Source organism: Octopus sinensis, linkage group LG3, assembly GCF_006345805.1.
Source record: "Octopus sinensis linkage group LG3, ASM634580v1, whole genome shotgun sequence".
NCBI classification, from domain to species: Eukaryota; Metazoa; Mollusca; class Cephalopoda; order Octopoda; family Octopodidae; genus Octopus; species Octopus sinensis.
In genome coordinates, this window is record NC_042999.1 from 63,391,793 (window position 1) to 63,406,689 (window position 14,897).

General features: G+C 38.2%; 1 long non-coding RNA gene across 1 annotated transcript in view; it reads right to left on the reverse strand.

Annotated features, from left to right (window-relative positions):
- LOC118762467 overlaps nucleotides 1–9,803 on the reverse strand; it is a 74,928-nt gene extending 65,125 nt beyond the window's left edge. The window contains exon 1 of the long non-coding RNA XR_004998218.1: nucleotides 9,716–9,803. This is a non-coding gene — a long non-coding RNA (uncharacterized LOC118762467). The remainder of the gene's footprint in view (nucleotides 1–9,715) is intronic.
- Between the last annotated feature and the right edge of the window lie 5,094 nt (nucleotides 9,804–14,897).

Here is a 14,897-nt window from a genome sequence, read left to right on the forward strand (position 1 = left end):
ATTTACATATATGTATATATACATGTATGTGTGTATATATATATATATATATATATATATATATATATATATATATAATTAAAATAAGCAACAAGGATATCCAAGGTAGTGTAGTACAATTGTTTCATGCTACTTCATTTTATTCAACGCTGTAAAAATGACATCAGTTTGAAAATGTCGAGCAATCTTCAGCCACATATAGAATTTTTTAATTAAACGGACAATGCACATTCTTATACTTATTTCATTTGCCAACATTACAAAGAGGGTAGATATATAGACAGAGAGGTTAATTTCATCATTAAGAACATGGTGGTAGCATGTTCTTCTCCCTCTGTAGATTTAGATTCATCTGAACCTAAATTTTGCTGAACTTATATATATAGTTAATTCAAACACGAACAAAGAGAAAACACAGCAACACGAGAATGTAGAACAAGTATAGTGTTCTTGGACGCCCAGGAAAGGAAAGAAATAAGGAGGATTTAATGTTTCGAGTGGAGCTCTTCATCAGAAATATAGAAAAAAAGAAAGAGTCCAAAGAAGGGAAGACGGAGAAAGAAAATCGCACACGATACACATGTGGCCACATATTGAAATATGTGTGTGTTTGAGGCAAGTGAAATCGAAGTTGAAATCAAACTCGGTGACTGGCATCCGTTGCTAGTGGAGCGCTAAGAGTACCATACGAGTGAGATCGTTGCCAGAGCAAAAAGCTGGGCTTCGTGCCAATGGCACGTTAAGCACCCCATTTGAGTGTGATCGTTACCGCGTTGCCTTACTAGCACTTGTGCTGGTGGCACGTGAAACATTTGAGCGAGGTCGTTGCCAGTGCTGCTGGACTGGCTCCTGTGCAGGTGGCACGTAAAAGCACCCACTACACTCTCGGAGTGGTTGGTGTTAGGAAGGGCATCCAACTGTAGAAACACTGCCAGATCAGACTGGTGTCTGGTTCGCCAGACCTCAGTCAAATTGTCCAACCCATGCTAGCATGGAAAGCAGACGTTAAATGATGATGATGATGATCTGTATATGATGGGCTTCTTTCATTTTCTGCCCACCAAATCCACTCAAAAGGCTTGGGACTATAGAAGACATTTACCCAAGGTTCCATGCAGCAGGACTGAATCCACAACCATATGTTTGGGAAGTAAACTAGTTACCACATAGCCATGCCTGTACCTATAAAAAATGTGCCAATCATCAGATGCTGAATCCTAGGATCAAACCTGGCACCTTTAGTTCTTCAGACTAATGTTTTCCCAACTGTGCTATTTCAGCTCTTCATAACTGAAATAAAATCTCATTCAAATTCCACCCTACTGTTTTAATGAATGATATTGCACATTGTTATATTGTAGTTTTCAATATACTTTGGTTGAAGGGCACTGAATAATACAGCCATAGATGTACTGTGATTGAAGGACTTCTGAAGCAAGTCTTGAATAATATAGACTGATATATACTAAGTCTGAAAGACACATTGGATAATGTAGTCCAAGAAACACTGTGCTTAAATGACAAATTGGATAATGTAGTCCTAAGTACACTGTGTTTAAAAGGCACATTGGATAATGTTGTCCAAGATACACTTTAAAGAAAGACTGGGCAGCATAGTTGAAAGACTATTGTTCCTGGGTTTACTCTGCTTGATCAGAGGTGAGTTAGCACTACTACTGCTTGTTTGTTGAGTGAAGTAGTCTTTGTCCTGTAGTGGGAGAAGTCCGAAACGTGGTCCTTTGCTATTCGTAAGACCCACAGAAGAGAAAGCAGGTCAATTCTCGACACCGAGAGCATTGACGGATGGATGGATGTGCATTCAGGCTCAGCGGTTGCGTAGGAAGTCGGGGACAAGAAACAGGAAGAAAGAGTGAGAGAAAGTTGGAGCGAAAGAGTACAACAGGGGTCACCACCACCCGCTGCCGGAGCCTAGTGGAGCTTTAGGTGTTTTTGCTCGATAAACACACACAACGCCTGGTCTGGGAATCGAAACCGCGATCCTCTGACCGTGAGTCCGCTGCCCTAACCATTGGGCCATTGCGCCTCCACTTGCTGCTGCTACTGCTGTTGCTGCTACTACTACTGCTGCTGCTGCTGCTACTACTACTACTACTACTACTACTATAATAAGGAATGACACATTTGATAATGTATTCTTAGACATAACATTGGGAAAACTAAATGTGGTTGATGAATTTAGCACGAACATCTTTGATCATAGCAGCAATGGTTTACATTGAAATAGAAAAGAACAGAATAAGCAGGAACTCGTATATCTAGGACTACATTATAACAATGCGTTTTTTCAGGTTTAGGATATCTTGGACTACATTATAACAATGTGCCTTCAGACATTTATTATAATGTAGTCCTATTAGACTTAGGTTGTCATTGATGTTGTTTAACAGGTCAGCCCCAATGAAGTGGACTTATAATCGAAAGATTTCCATTCATGACCATTCCATCTATTTGCATTCTTTTATTTGTTTTAGTCATTTGACTGCAGCCATGCTGGAGCACCGCCTTTAGTCGAACAAATCGACCCCAGGACTTATTCTTTGTAAGCCTAGTACTTATTCTATCGGTCTCTTTTGCTGAACCGCTAAGTTACGGTGACGTAAACACACCAGTCAAGCGATGGTGAGGAGATAAACACAGACACACAAACATACGACGGGCTTCTTTCAGTTTCTGTCTACCAAATTCACTCACAAAGCTTTGGTCAACCCGAGGCTATAATAGAAGACACACGCTCAAGGTGCCATGCAGTGGAACTGAACCCAGAACCATGTGATTGGCAAGCAAGCTCTTTACCACACAGCCGCTCCTGCACCTATTCAACTGCACATCTGTAAGACATTATTAAATGTGTCTTCCCATTTTCTAAGACAGTAGAATATGGTTTTGACTGAAGGTAGCACTGACGGATAGAATAGATACTTCTTTTAATATGTAACTTATCACAATTGTGATGGTGCTTCATTGGCAAGACATTCGACGGTTGAATTATACGAGTCAACATGTCATTGTGCTAGCTATCATCTCTTGACTTTACACTTTACACCCATGTGCTAAAGTACTATATTTGCTAGTAAGTAAGATTCACTCCCTTATTTTTACAAGTATATTTTGGGTTTCCTCATATACATGCTGAAAGATATTTGAAAGTGGTTTTGCAGAGATATGTATGATTCTACTCTTTACTCTTTTACTTGTTTCAGTCATGTAAACTGTGGCCATGCTGGACCACCGCCTTTAGTCGAGCAAATTGACCCCAGGACTTATTCTTTGTAAGCCTAGTACTTATTCTATTGGTCTCTTTTGCCGAACCGCTAAGTTACGGGGACGTAACACACCAGCATCAGTTGTCAAGCGATGTTGCGGGGACAAACACAGACACACAAACATTTGCACACACATACATATGTGTGTGTATATATATATATACATATAATCGAAATCGAATTGAACCAGCCAGGATCCCTGGTCTGGTGGTACGTAAAAAGCACTATCCGACTCGTGGCCGATGCCAGCACCGCCTCGACTGGCTTCCGTGCCGGTGGCACATAAAATACACCAATTTGACCGTGGCCGTTGCCAGCCCCGCCTGGCACCTGTGCAGGTGGCACGTAAAAAGCACCCACTACACTCACGGAGTGGTTGGCGTTAGGAAGGGCATCCAGCTGTAGAAACATTGCCAAATTAGACTGGAGCCTGGTGCAGCCTTCTGGCTTCCCAGAACCCCGGTCGAACCGTCCAACCCATGCTAGCATGGAGAACGGACGTTAAACGACGATGATGATGATGATGATACATATATATATATATACATATATATATATACATATATATACATATATATATATATATACATATATATACACACACATATATACATATATATATATACATATATATACACACACATATATATATATCATCATCATCATCATCATCATTTAACGTCCGCTTTCCATGCTAGCATGGGTTGGACGGTTCAACTGGGGTCTGGGGAGCCCGAAAGCTGCACCAGTCCAGTCAGATCTGGCAGTGTTTCTACAGCTGGATGCCCTTCCTAACGCCAACCACTCCGAGAGTGTAGTGGGTGATTTTATGTGCCACCGACACAGGTGCCAGACGAGGCTGGCAAACGGCCACGCTCGGATGGTGTTTTTATGTGCCACCGACACAGGTGCCAGACGAGGCTGGCAGACGGCCACGCTCGGATGGTGTTTTTATGTGCCACCGACACAGGTGCCAGACGAGGCTGGCAGACGGCCACGCTCGGATGGTGTTTTTATGTGCCACCGACACAGGTGCCAGATGAGGCTGGCAAACGGCCACGATTGGATGGTGCTTGTTACGTGCCCACAGCACGGAGGCCAGTCGATGCGGTACTGGCTACGGCCACGTTCGGATGGTTTTCTTATGTGCCACGTGCCACCAGCACTGGTACCACAAAGATACAAATTCCATTGATGTTCATCTATTTTGATTTGTTATATATATATGTATGTATGTATATGTATATATATATATATATATATATATATATATATATAATATATATATATATATATGTATGTATGTATATGTATATATATGTATATATATATATATTATATATATATATATATATATATATATATATAATATATATATATATATATATAAAAATACAAAATGGGACAAGAACGCAAAACATTCAAATAGACAACACAAAAAACGGACGGGTCATTCGACGCCTCTAATCTTCAGTCAAGAACCGGATCATCCTCGCAATTTCGGCTGGTTAGTGTATATATATACATACATACATACGACAGGATTCTCTCAGTTTCTGTCTACCAAATCCACTCACAAGGCTTTCGTTGGCTCGAGGCTATAGTAGAAGATACTTGCCTAAAGTGACATGCAGTGGGACTGAACCTGGAACCATGTGGTTGGTAAGCAAGCTGCTTACCACACAGTCACTCCTACACCTGCGCATCTGAGTATGTAAATTCAATACTGTGGCAGTGTACTTTAATAAAGTATGAAACTATAAATTTATCAAAACTAAACTGTTATGGGACAACTGTATCTTAGTTATATCTTTTTTCAGACTAACTGAATAGTTGTTTATATTTTAGTCAAGAGGATTGCCATACAGGATGTAAAACTTGTCTTTTTGGTTGTGACGCTTTATGTAACCAGGGTGGCACACAACTGCTAAGATTTTGTAGATATCCACTTGTTAAAAATAGCTGACTGGAGGACGAATGTTTATTAACATTCCATTCATCTTTTTAAAAGAGTTTTTTTGTTATTTAGATAATTAAAAAATGCTTCGTAAATATAACACAGTCATTAAATAGTGTAAGACATATATCAGGTGTGTGTTATGTATATTGGGGAAGGAGGTATAATGAGATTTTGTAACCTCCACACTTAACAGCTGATAAACTATAAGTAATAATTTATTCGTTTGTGTTAACAGTATGTGATAGCTTGGCTAATTTTCAATTATTATGCTTAACAGACTTATGCTCATCCAGTCATTGACACTTGGTCTTTCATCTACATTATGGCTTCATTAGAGGCAAGGCAAGTTTTTTATTAAAGAAAAAAAAAAACAACACTGGCAAACACAGTAATTGTTTTATTCTTTTTTATTCTTTTTTATTAACATTGCAAACAATCAATTAATAAAAATAATTAATTAAAAAATAATTTATTGATTGACCTGATGTATACCTTTTAAGGCATCCTACACCTTGCCACTGAGTTTTGTTTCTCTTTTTTCTTTTTGGATACTAGATGCCAACTAGGTAATATACAACTGTCAATGCATGCATTAAAACATATTTTCTATGAGTATGGCAGAAAATTCTCTGCAACAGCCAATCACTGCTGGTGAACCAGCAGTCGGCACTGCTGTAATAGTCCAGAAGGGAACATTGTGTTCCTTCAATTAATCCTGAAAATAATAAAATACTGGTACTCATAACAGTTTTGCCATAGATGGCAGGTCACTGTGTTACTTATGGTCTATAAAATGTTTTGTATATTGGTCTCAAATTTTACCACAAGGCCAGCAATTTTGAGGTGAGGTGGTTAGTTGATTACATCGACCCCAGTGATCAACTGGTACTTATTTTATCAACCCCGAAAGAATGAAAGGCAAAGTCAGCTTTGGTAGAATTTCAACTCATAACACAAAGGTGGACAAATGCTGCTAACCATTTTTCCTGGTGCAGTAATGATTCTGCCAGCTTGTTGCCTTAAAGTATTCTGTATATTGAAATTACAGTTTACATAATCTATTTATAACTGGGGGGTTATAACCCTTCAAGGTGGTGCCTCAGTATAGTCACACTCTAGTGACTAAAACAAATAAAGGATAAAGATATCTTAAAAATTTTAGATCTTTATTTTTCATATCAGAGCAAATTCTTTCAAGATTTCATTTTTGCAGGCTTTATGGCATCACTACTGAAAGTCGTTTTTCCCTTTTACTCAGCAGATATATGGGCATTGTTATATGATTTACAAAGGTACAAATCCAATTTTCAAACACTCTTACTTTTTACTTGTTTCAGTCATTTGACAGTGGCCATGCTGGAGTACCGCCTTTAGTCGAGCAAATCGACCCCAGGGCTTATTCTTTGTAAGCCTAGTACTTATTCTATTGGTCTCTTTTGCCGAACCACTAAGTTACGGGGACGTAAACACACCAGCATCGGTTGTCAAGCGATGTTGGGGGGACAAGCAGACACACACATATATATATATATACGATGGGCTTCTTTCAGTTTCCGTCTACCAAATCCACTCACAATGCTTTGGTCGGCCTGAGGCTATAATAGAAGACACTTGCCCAAGGTGCCACGCAGTGGGACTGAACACGGAACCATGTGGTTGGTAAGCAAGCTACTTACCACACAGCCACTCCTACGCTTGTAAATATCATGTGCAATTCATGCTATTAGCTACCATTCTGCTTAACATGAATTTTGCTCAGTTTACAAAATAAATGCACAGTTATCAATTTGCAGACACCCTTTGTGTCTGATGACTTTGGGTGTTAAGCATTCTGTAGATGTTTTTTAGATTATTTCAGCCCAACATGTTGGTGTAAGACAGAAAATGACATAACTGGGATATTCAACCTAGCATTACCATGACCAAGATTTTTGTTACATATTTGAAACTGAAACCAAGGCAAAATATTTTAAATATGTAACAAGAGTACAATGACAATGATGATTAATATAGTTAATTTATCAAGTGTCAAAATAAAAAAAAATTAGAGTTTATGAGTAAAGAAAATGTTAGTCAATTCAGCCATATGGAAACTGATATTAAATACTACAATTCACTCATGCGAAGACACATGTTGCATAAAGCATACCACCTAAATAAATTGTTTTGTTTGTTGTTTGTTCTTTCTAGAGCCATGCCTGGCTCATAGGGCCAGTTTCCCCTGTTTCCTTGGCTTATAGGTTCCCCACAAGGAATTTATTCAAATGTCCTAACAGGTTCACCAATCCACAGCCTTGGATTTACCTTTTTAACACTGTCCTCAACCCACAAAAAGAATTATAAAAAGCAAAGTTGACCTCAGCAGAATTTTAACTCAGGGAGGTAAGTTTCTATTAGTGGTGCAAGGGAGGCAACCACCTAGAGAGAAATAATCTGGAAAAGTAAATCTCTATATTCTGTTGTGTCTGGGGAGAGTAATTTTCTTTTTGTGCCTTATTATGTAACACACTCACCGGTAAAATTTCCACTTTTTTTTTATTTTTCTTGTCCTAAAATTAAAAATAAGAAAAAAGTGAAATTTTACTGGTGAGTGTGTTAAATGATAAGGCACAAAAAGAAAATGACTCTCCCCAGACACAACAGAATATGCTTCAACACACGAACTCATATAAAGAATCTTGCAAACCAAATCCAAAAACGAAATATAAATCTCTCTCTATATAAAGCTGAAGTTGTCTGTGTATGGCAGGTTTGGTAGCCTTCAACTAATACTATCTCCTCCGAGACCCTGCGGCGCAAGTTGACCAAAATTGAGAGTATGATAGAAGAAGGCTTGCTCTTCCTTCCGTAGAAGAAAAAAAATTCAAATTGGACCATGTTAGCACCAACAATTATTTACATCAAAAAGGTGCTTTTTTTCTATGAAAATCCCTATTTTTTTTTACGATTTTTTGACTGCTGTGTCACCATTTTTCGGTGTATTTCAACCAGAAAATGTTCACTTAAAAAGAATAACAAGCTACATAGTGCAAAATTTTTACCTTCCAAAAATTCCAATTCTAAAGGGTCGAAACAAACCCGAGCAATGCCGGGCGATACTGCTAGTAATGAAAAAAGGGAGAAAGACGGATCGTTGTTTGTGCATATCAATAGTGAGAAAAGAATTTAGTAAATTTTCAGATTAACACCCGCATGATTTTCACTAAAAAAAAACTCGGATTTTTTGCGTATAATCAAGCACCCTGACCTCGTAATATGCTGCAAATCCCATATTTTGGTCCGGAAGGGAGGAGGGGGAACCCCCCGGAAATTTCACAAAGAAAAAAAAAACCCGTATATTTTTGGGTGGAATCAAGTACCCTGACCTCGCAATATGCTGCAAATCCCATATCTTGGTTCGGAAGCCCCCCCCCCCAAGTACCCTGATCTCCTAATATGCTAAAAAAATCGGATTTTTGGGCGTGGAATTAAGTACTCTGACCTCCTAATATGCTGCAAATCCCTTATTTTGGTTCGGAAAAGAGGGGGAAAAAGGGGGAGACCCCACCCCGTCTCGGAATCATTGGAAATTTTTTTTTTGTTGAATGAATTCCTGACATCCTATTTTTGCGGTCCGAAAAACGGGTTGGGGTGAGGTGGAAGCCTCGGAAATTTTACCCACTCCCAACATTTTACGGAAATAAAATTTCCAGGGTATGAATTACATGGTTCGTTACTAAATATATATAATATTGTGCATATTTGGTGTATATATATATATATATATATATATATATATATACAATAGCGTGTGTGTAGACAGGTAAAATGTAGACACAAACACACACATATATATATATTCCATTATTATTCCATTGGTTTTTGACTGCTATTTCTAATTTTTTGGCATGTGGCTAAGCAATCTGTTGCTTGCCCTTTCATATATATATATATATATATATATTATATATATATATATATATATGTATATATATATATCTTGGGCAAGACTTCCTTTTGTACCCTCCAAACACCCACTTTTATTTTATTTATTTTTTCGACACAAACCCCCGTTTTCGGTTACGGCGAATACGAATCTGCTAGGGTTTGAGGGTTAGGTTTAGGGTTTTAGGGATAGGGAAAATATCAAAAATGAATGATGGTGGTGGTGGGGGTGCAAATTTAAAAATGTCAATTTTTGGCAAAAACAAAGGATCTTTTCCTTTTGAACGGCAGTTTTCAACACAATCTCTAGTTAACTAAACACTTTTAAACTTCGTAAACTGGTAGAATGTGTTTAAAAAACATCATTTCTTCGTGGCTTTATTGAGAAAATTCTATATGTTGTAACATATTTCGACTTTAATTTCGAGCATTTCGGCAGTTTTAACCAATCGCTGATCCAAAACAAAAATAAAAATAAAAAATTTGGGAGGAAATATTTCCAATAGCGTGTATGTGTAAGTATGTAGACAGGTAAAAATTTACTTACCTCTTTGCTGTTAAAAAAATGGATCAATTCTCAACAAAATACACTCTAAGCTAGCTAGTTCCGTCGAGTTTTGTACCAGTGTTTTACGAAAAAGCAAAACCAAAACCAAACTTTCGCGCCCAAATTAATTTTGTGTGGGAGAGGGCGGGGGAAGACAGCAGAGCGATGTCTCATTCTCTGTTATATATATATTGAACCATTTCTTAAACATACATGATATAGTCTATAAATTTAGGATGTTTTTGAAAGATGATATATTTTATCATCAGAATATATATACTTTCTCACACAACAATTGAGATATATTTATTTTAAATCGTTCATCTTTCTCCTCCAACCCCACCCTCACACGCAAAAATTAGTTTGGGCGCGGAAGATTTTTGTCTTTATTTTTTCTTAAAATGCTGGTATGAAGCTGTAAAACTTTGAGAGAGAGACAGACAGACAGACGGAGAGAGAGAGAGAGAGGAGAGAGAGAGAGAGAGAGAAAGAGAGACAGTGAGAGAGAGAGAGAAAGAGAGTGTTGAGAGAGATCAGAAACAAAAATAAGAACGCGACATTATTATCTATAAATGATAAATAGGCGTAGGAGTGGCTGTGTGGTAAGTAGCTTGCTTACCAACCACATGGTTCCAGGTTCAGTCCAATTGCGTGGCACCTTGGGCCAGTGTCTTCTACTATAGCCTCGGGCCGACCAAAGCCATGCGAGTGGATTTGGTAGACGGAAATTGAGAGAAGCCCATCGTATATGTGTGTGTCTGTGTTTGTCCTCCCTCCACTATCGCTTGACAGCTGAGTTTGGTGTGTTTATGTCCCTGTAACTTAGCAGTTCAGCAAAAAAGACCAATAGAATAAGTTCTAGGCTTACAAAGAATAAGTCCTGAGGTCGATTTGTTCGACTAAAGGTGGTGCTCCATCATGGCCGCAGTCAAATGATTGAAACAAGTAAAAGAATAATAGAGAGTACATATATATTGTAATTCAAGCTACTAAATATCAGCTATCCAATATCAGGCGTGAGCCAGTTCTTTCATAGAGAAAAGTTATGGCGTACTGAATCAGACTTCAAATGACCTTTTTAAACCAACTACCTTATTAAAATTCAAAGTCACTGAGTCTCAAAATAGCCATAAAGCATCCAGTCCAATGCTGAACCATGAATATCAACTCTAGAATTACTCTTTTACTTGTTTCAGTCATTTCACTGTGGCCATGCAGGAGCACCGCCTTTAAGTCGAGCAAATCGACCCCAGGAATTATTCTTTGTATGCCTAGAACTTATTCTATCGGCCTCTTTTACCGAACCGCTAAGTTACGGGGACGTAAACACACCAGCATCGGTTGTCAAGCGATGTTGGGGGAACAAACACAGACACACAAACATACACAAACACATATAAACATATACATATATACGCCGGGCTTCTTTCAGTTTCCGTCTACCAAATCCACTCACAAGGCTGTGGTCGACCCGAGGCTATAGTAGAAGACACTTGCCCAAGGTGGCGCGCAGTGGGACTGAACCTGGAACCATGGGGTTGGTAAGCAATCTACTTACCACGCAGTCACTCCAACTCCTAAATTGCCCGTTTATTGTCATGTAAGTGAAATTTGTGGAATTAAAAACTTGAACTAGTGTTTCATCATCAATCAGTGGTCCAAAAAACCTTAAAATGTCGGCTAATATACTTGTGAACGAATTCTTGTTCCATGAAACTAGTATTTTACATAATATAGGTGATGGAAGGGTCACCAAACTTGTTATTTCAATATGTGCTAGCGCTTTTTAGGAATTAGGGTATGATTTGAGAGAAATTTGGTTGCTCTGTCTAGCAGATCGAATGACCTCATGCATGCCCTTTTATTGGCTTTAGATTTTCCAGGGGAGGCATTGATTTTTGTGCGAAACGGCATCCTTCTGATGATAGAGTTCGATGATAGAGTTGCCTCCCTTTGATTAATGCTGAATATAATATATAATGAACTTCTGGTATACAGTGCTTTAGGCGCGCTACAACTCATCAGTAAAAGTAAACCCCAAACCGCATGAACAGTACATAAAATATGCACAGGAAGTGAACAGGGAAAGTCTTACAAAAAAAAAAGAAAGAAAGAAAAAAGGAAGTAGAAGAAGTAACAGACGTTGGTTGAGGGCATCAGGTGTATTGTTAGCAAATTTCGAGAAAGTTGGAAGTTTTGAAGGATGTAGTGTAGTTACTTCTATATCATACTAGCAGTATCGCCCGGCGTTGCTCGGGTTTGTAAGGGAAATAACTATATAAGCATTTTTAGAGAGTTACTTCCCTTATAGATGCCAATTCGGGCTTTCTTAACCATTTCTGTTTTGGTGTCTTCAAGCCATGAAGTCGTTGTTCTAAAAGAACGCTGGTCTCCTTGACAACGCTTTACGACGTTGATTTCCTTACACTCCCTTCCCCACAGCTTCACGAGGGAGGGAAGAAGGGGGAGAAGCAAACAGGTGCAGATGTGAGCGTGGACGCCAACTCCACCGCCATCAACACACGAAACATTATGCATTAAAATGGAATAAAAAATGATGTTAAATTATTTTTAAAATCGTAGACTCATCGTAGACGCGCGCTAATAGCCAGACGGGCTCGATATGAATCACGACTATAAGATACCCGAATTTGGTTAAACTGCACCGCAAAATGTGGGAGTAGTTAGGAATCTAAATCGAAGGGGACAGACACTCACACAACTACAGTTTTATATATATAGATTTATGTATTTAGTTTTCTAATTTCTTGATGTGAACTCATGTGTTAAAACATATTTTGTTGTATCTCAGGGGAATCATTATGTCAATAATTAATATACACACTGGCTATTTCACACATTTATTTACTTTTTTCTTAATTGATTAACTACCTTACTAATTAACAAATCAATTGTTCAGTTAACCAGTCAGTTAGCTTTATCAAAGTTCTTTCATCACCATTTGCAACCTTATCACTGATACGCCCTATTCTACTCCAGGTCCGTCTGTCTGCCTAACTGTCTGCCTGTCTTTCTTTCTGTCTCCTAGTTTACAAGTTCTCTCAAAAATCTTAACAATCGAGCATCTAACTGCCAAACATAGTGAGGAACAAATCTTCCACAAATAACACCTTATCTTTTTTTTTAAAAAAAGGGAGCACACATTTCATAATGTGACTGAAGAGAAAAAGGTAATGGTGATCACGTCTAGAGGGCTTTTGATCATATTTTGCCCCTGATTAGGGCTGACTCAGTGCTAAACAACATTAATTGTACCAAAAGTTTCGTTTGTCACTCCTATCAAAATTATATAAACTGACAAAATGATATTTCTTATGTTAACATGAGAAAAGTAGCATATAACAATGAAACATTATTTGGGGATTATAAAATTGTAAGATTAAATTCAAAAGGGAAGTGTAGCCATGTAGGATAAATAAGCAATTTAACAGTGGAATATTGTTTTCTCACATTGGCATAAGAACATGTATTTGTGAAGGAGATAACAGAATAAATCAACCATGGTACTTGACAAAAACTTATTTTCAGTGACTTGTAGTGGTTATTGTTACAGAATGTGTGCTGTGCTATGGTGCTGAGTCTCTACTTCTAGCATAACTATAACAAAAATATAAGCATGATTTTATTTTTGTGAATGTATATTATTAGATTTGAAAACAAATTATAACAGAATCTGTCATCGTTATAATCAGTTGTTACAAAAACTTCCTCCCTCTTTCTTACCAGTTTCAGAGACCCATTAACGACAGTTCATGGGTATTGTTATCTCCACCAACTAAAAGATATGATACTGCAAGAAGAGAATTATTATAAAGAAATTCAGCTTCTATTAATTAATTTCCAATGAATTTTACATATCATTTACATATTATCTAACAAACACCAGATGTATTCTGATGGAAGTCATTTATAGTATTATCCACATTTTCCTTAATTTCCTTAATTTATTTTCTTTAATAACATGTAGTGTTACTGGATATCACTGCAACAATATTTCATGACAAGAGAGAGACAAATAATATTCTGAATGCCTTACTTCCCTGGGCATGGATACACCGAAACTCCAATGTCTGGCAACTGACTTGGCAGACACCCATATAATTATTAACCATCTTACTAACAATAACTCCCATGACATTTGGAAACATTTTTTCATGCTAAGAGTTGCTGAAGTATAGAACAAACTGCTAGTATCAGTTGTTAGTCATCGAAGCACTGCATCCTTCAAAACTTCCATGCTTCCTGAGATTCACCAACACTACACCTGATTTTCTCCTCTCCATACACACGCAAGCATGTATCTGACTCATACACTGTTCACTTTCCAGACATTTGTACATTACTGCATATGATTTATACACACTTTTGACAAGTTGTAGTGCACCTGAGCACTGTATACAATAATTTCATTATTATTATAATTTCCCATTATAATCCATGACTATTTTATTGATAATGGATTTATCACAGATAAGACCTGTTGAGGCAAGTGAAATCAAAAATCAAAAATCAAAATCAAAATCAAATTCGATGACTGGCGTCCGTGCTAGCGGGGTGCAAAGAGCAAAATACGAGTGTGATCATTGACAGAGTGGCTAACTGGCTTCCATGCCAGTGGCACTTAAAAAGCACCATTCGAGCGTGATCATTACCAGCGTCGCCTTACTGGCACTCAAGCCCCATGCTAGTAGGGTATTAAGAGCACCATCCGAGCGTGATCGTTGCCAGAGCGGCTATCTGGCCTCCGTGCCGGTGGCACGTAAAAGACACCATTCGAGCGTGATCATTACCAGCATCGCCTTATTGGCACCTGTGCTGGTGGCATGTGTAAAAGATTCAAGTGAGGTCATTGCCAGTACCGCCTGACTGGCCCTGTGCTGGTGGCATGTAAAAGCACCCACTACACTCTCGGAGTGGTTGGCATTAGGAAGGGCATCCAGCTGTAGAAACTCTGCCAGATCAAGATTGAAGCCTGGTGCAGCCATCTGGTTCGCCAGCCCTCAGTCATTCGTCCAACCCATGCTAGCATGGAAAGCGGACGTTAAACGATGATGATGATGATGATATTATGCTGTTGGTTTGCCATGATAGATAAAAGATGAAAGATAAGAGATACTGGTGGTCGAATTGAAATCTGTTTAAGTATAATGAATGCACATTA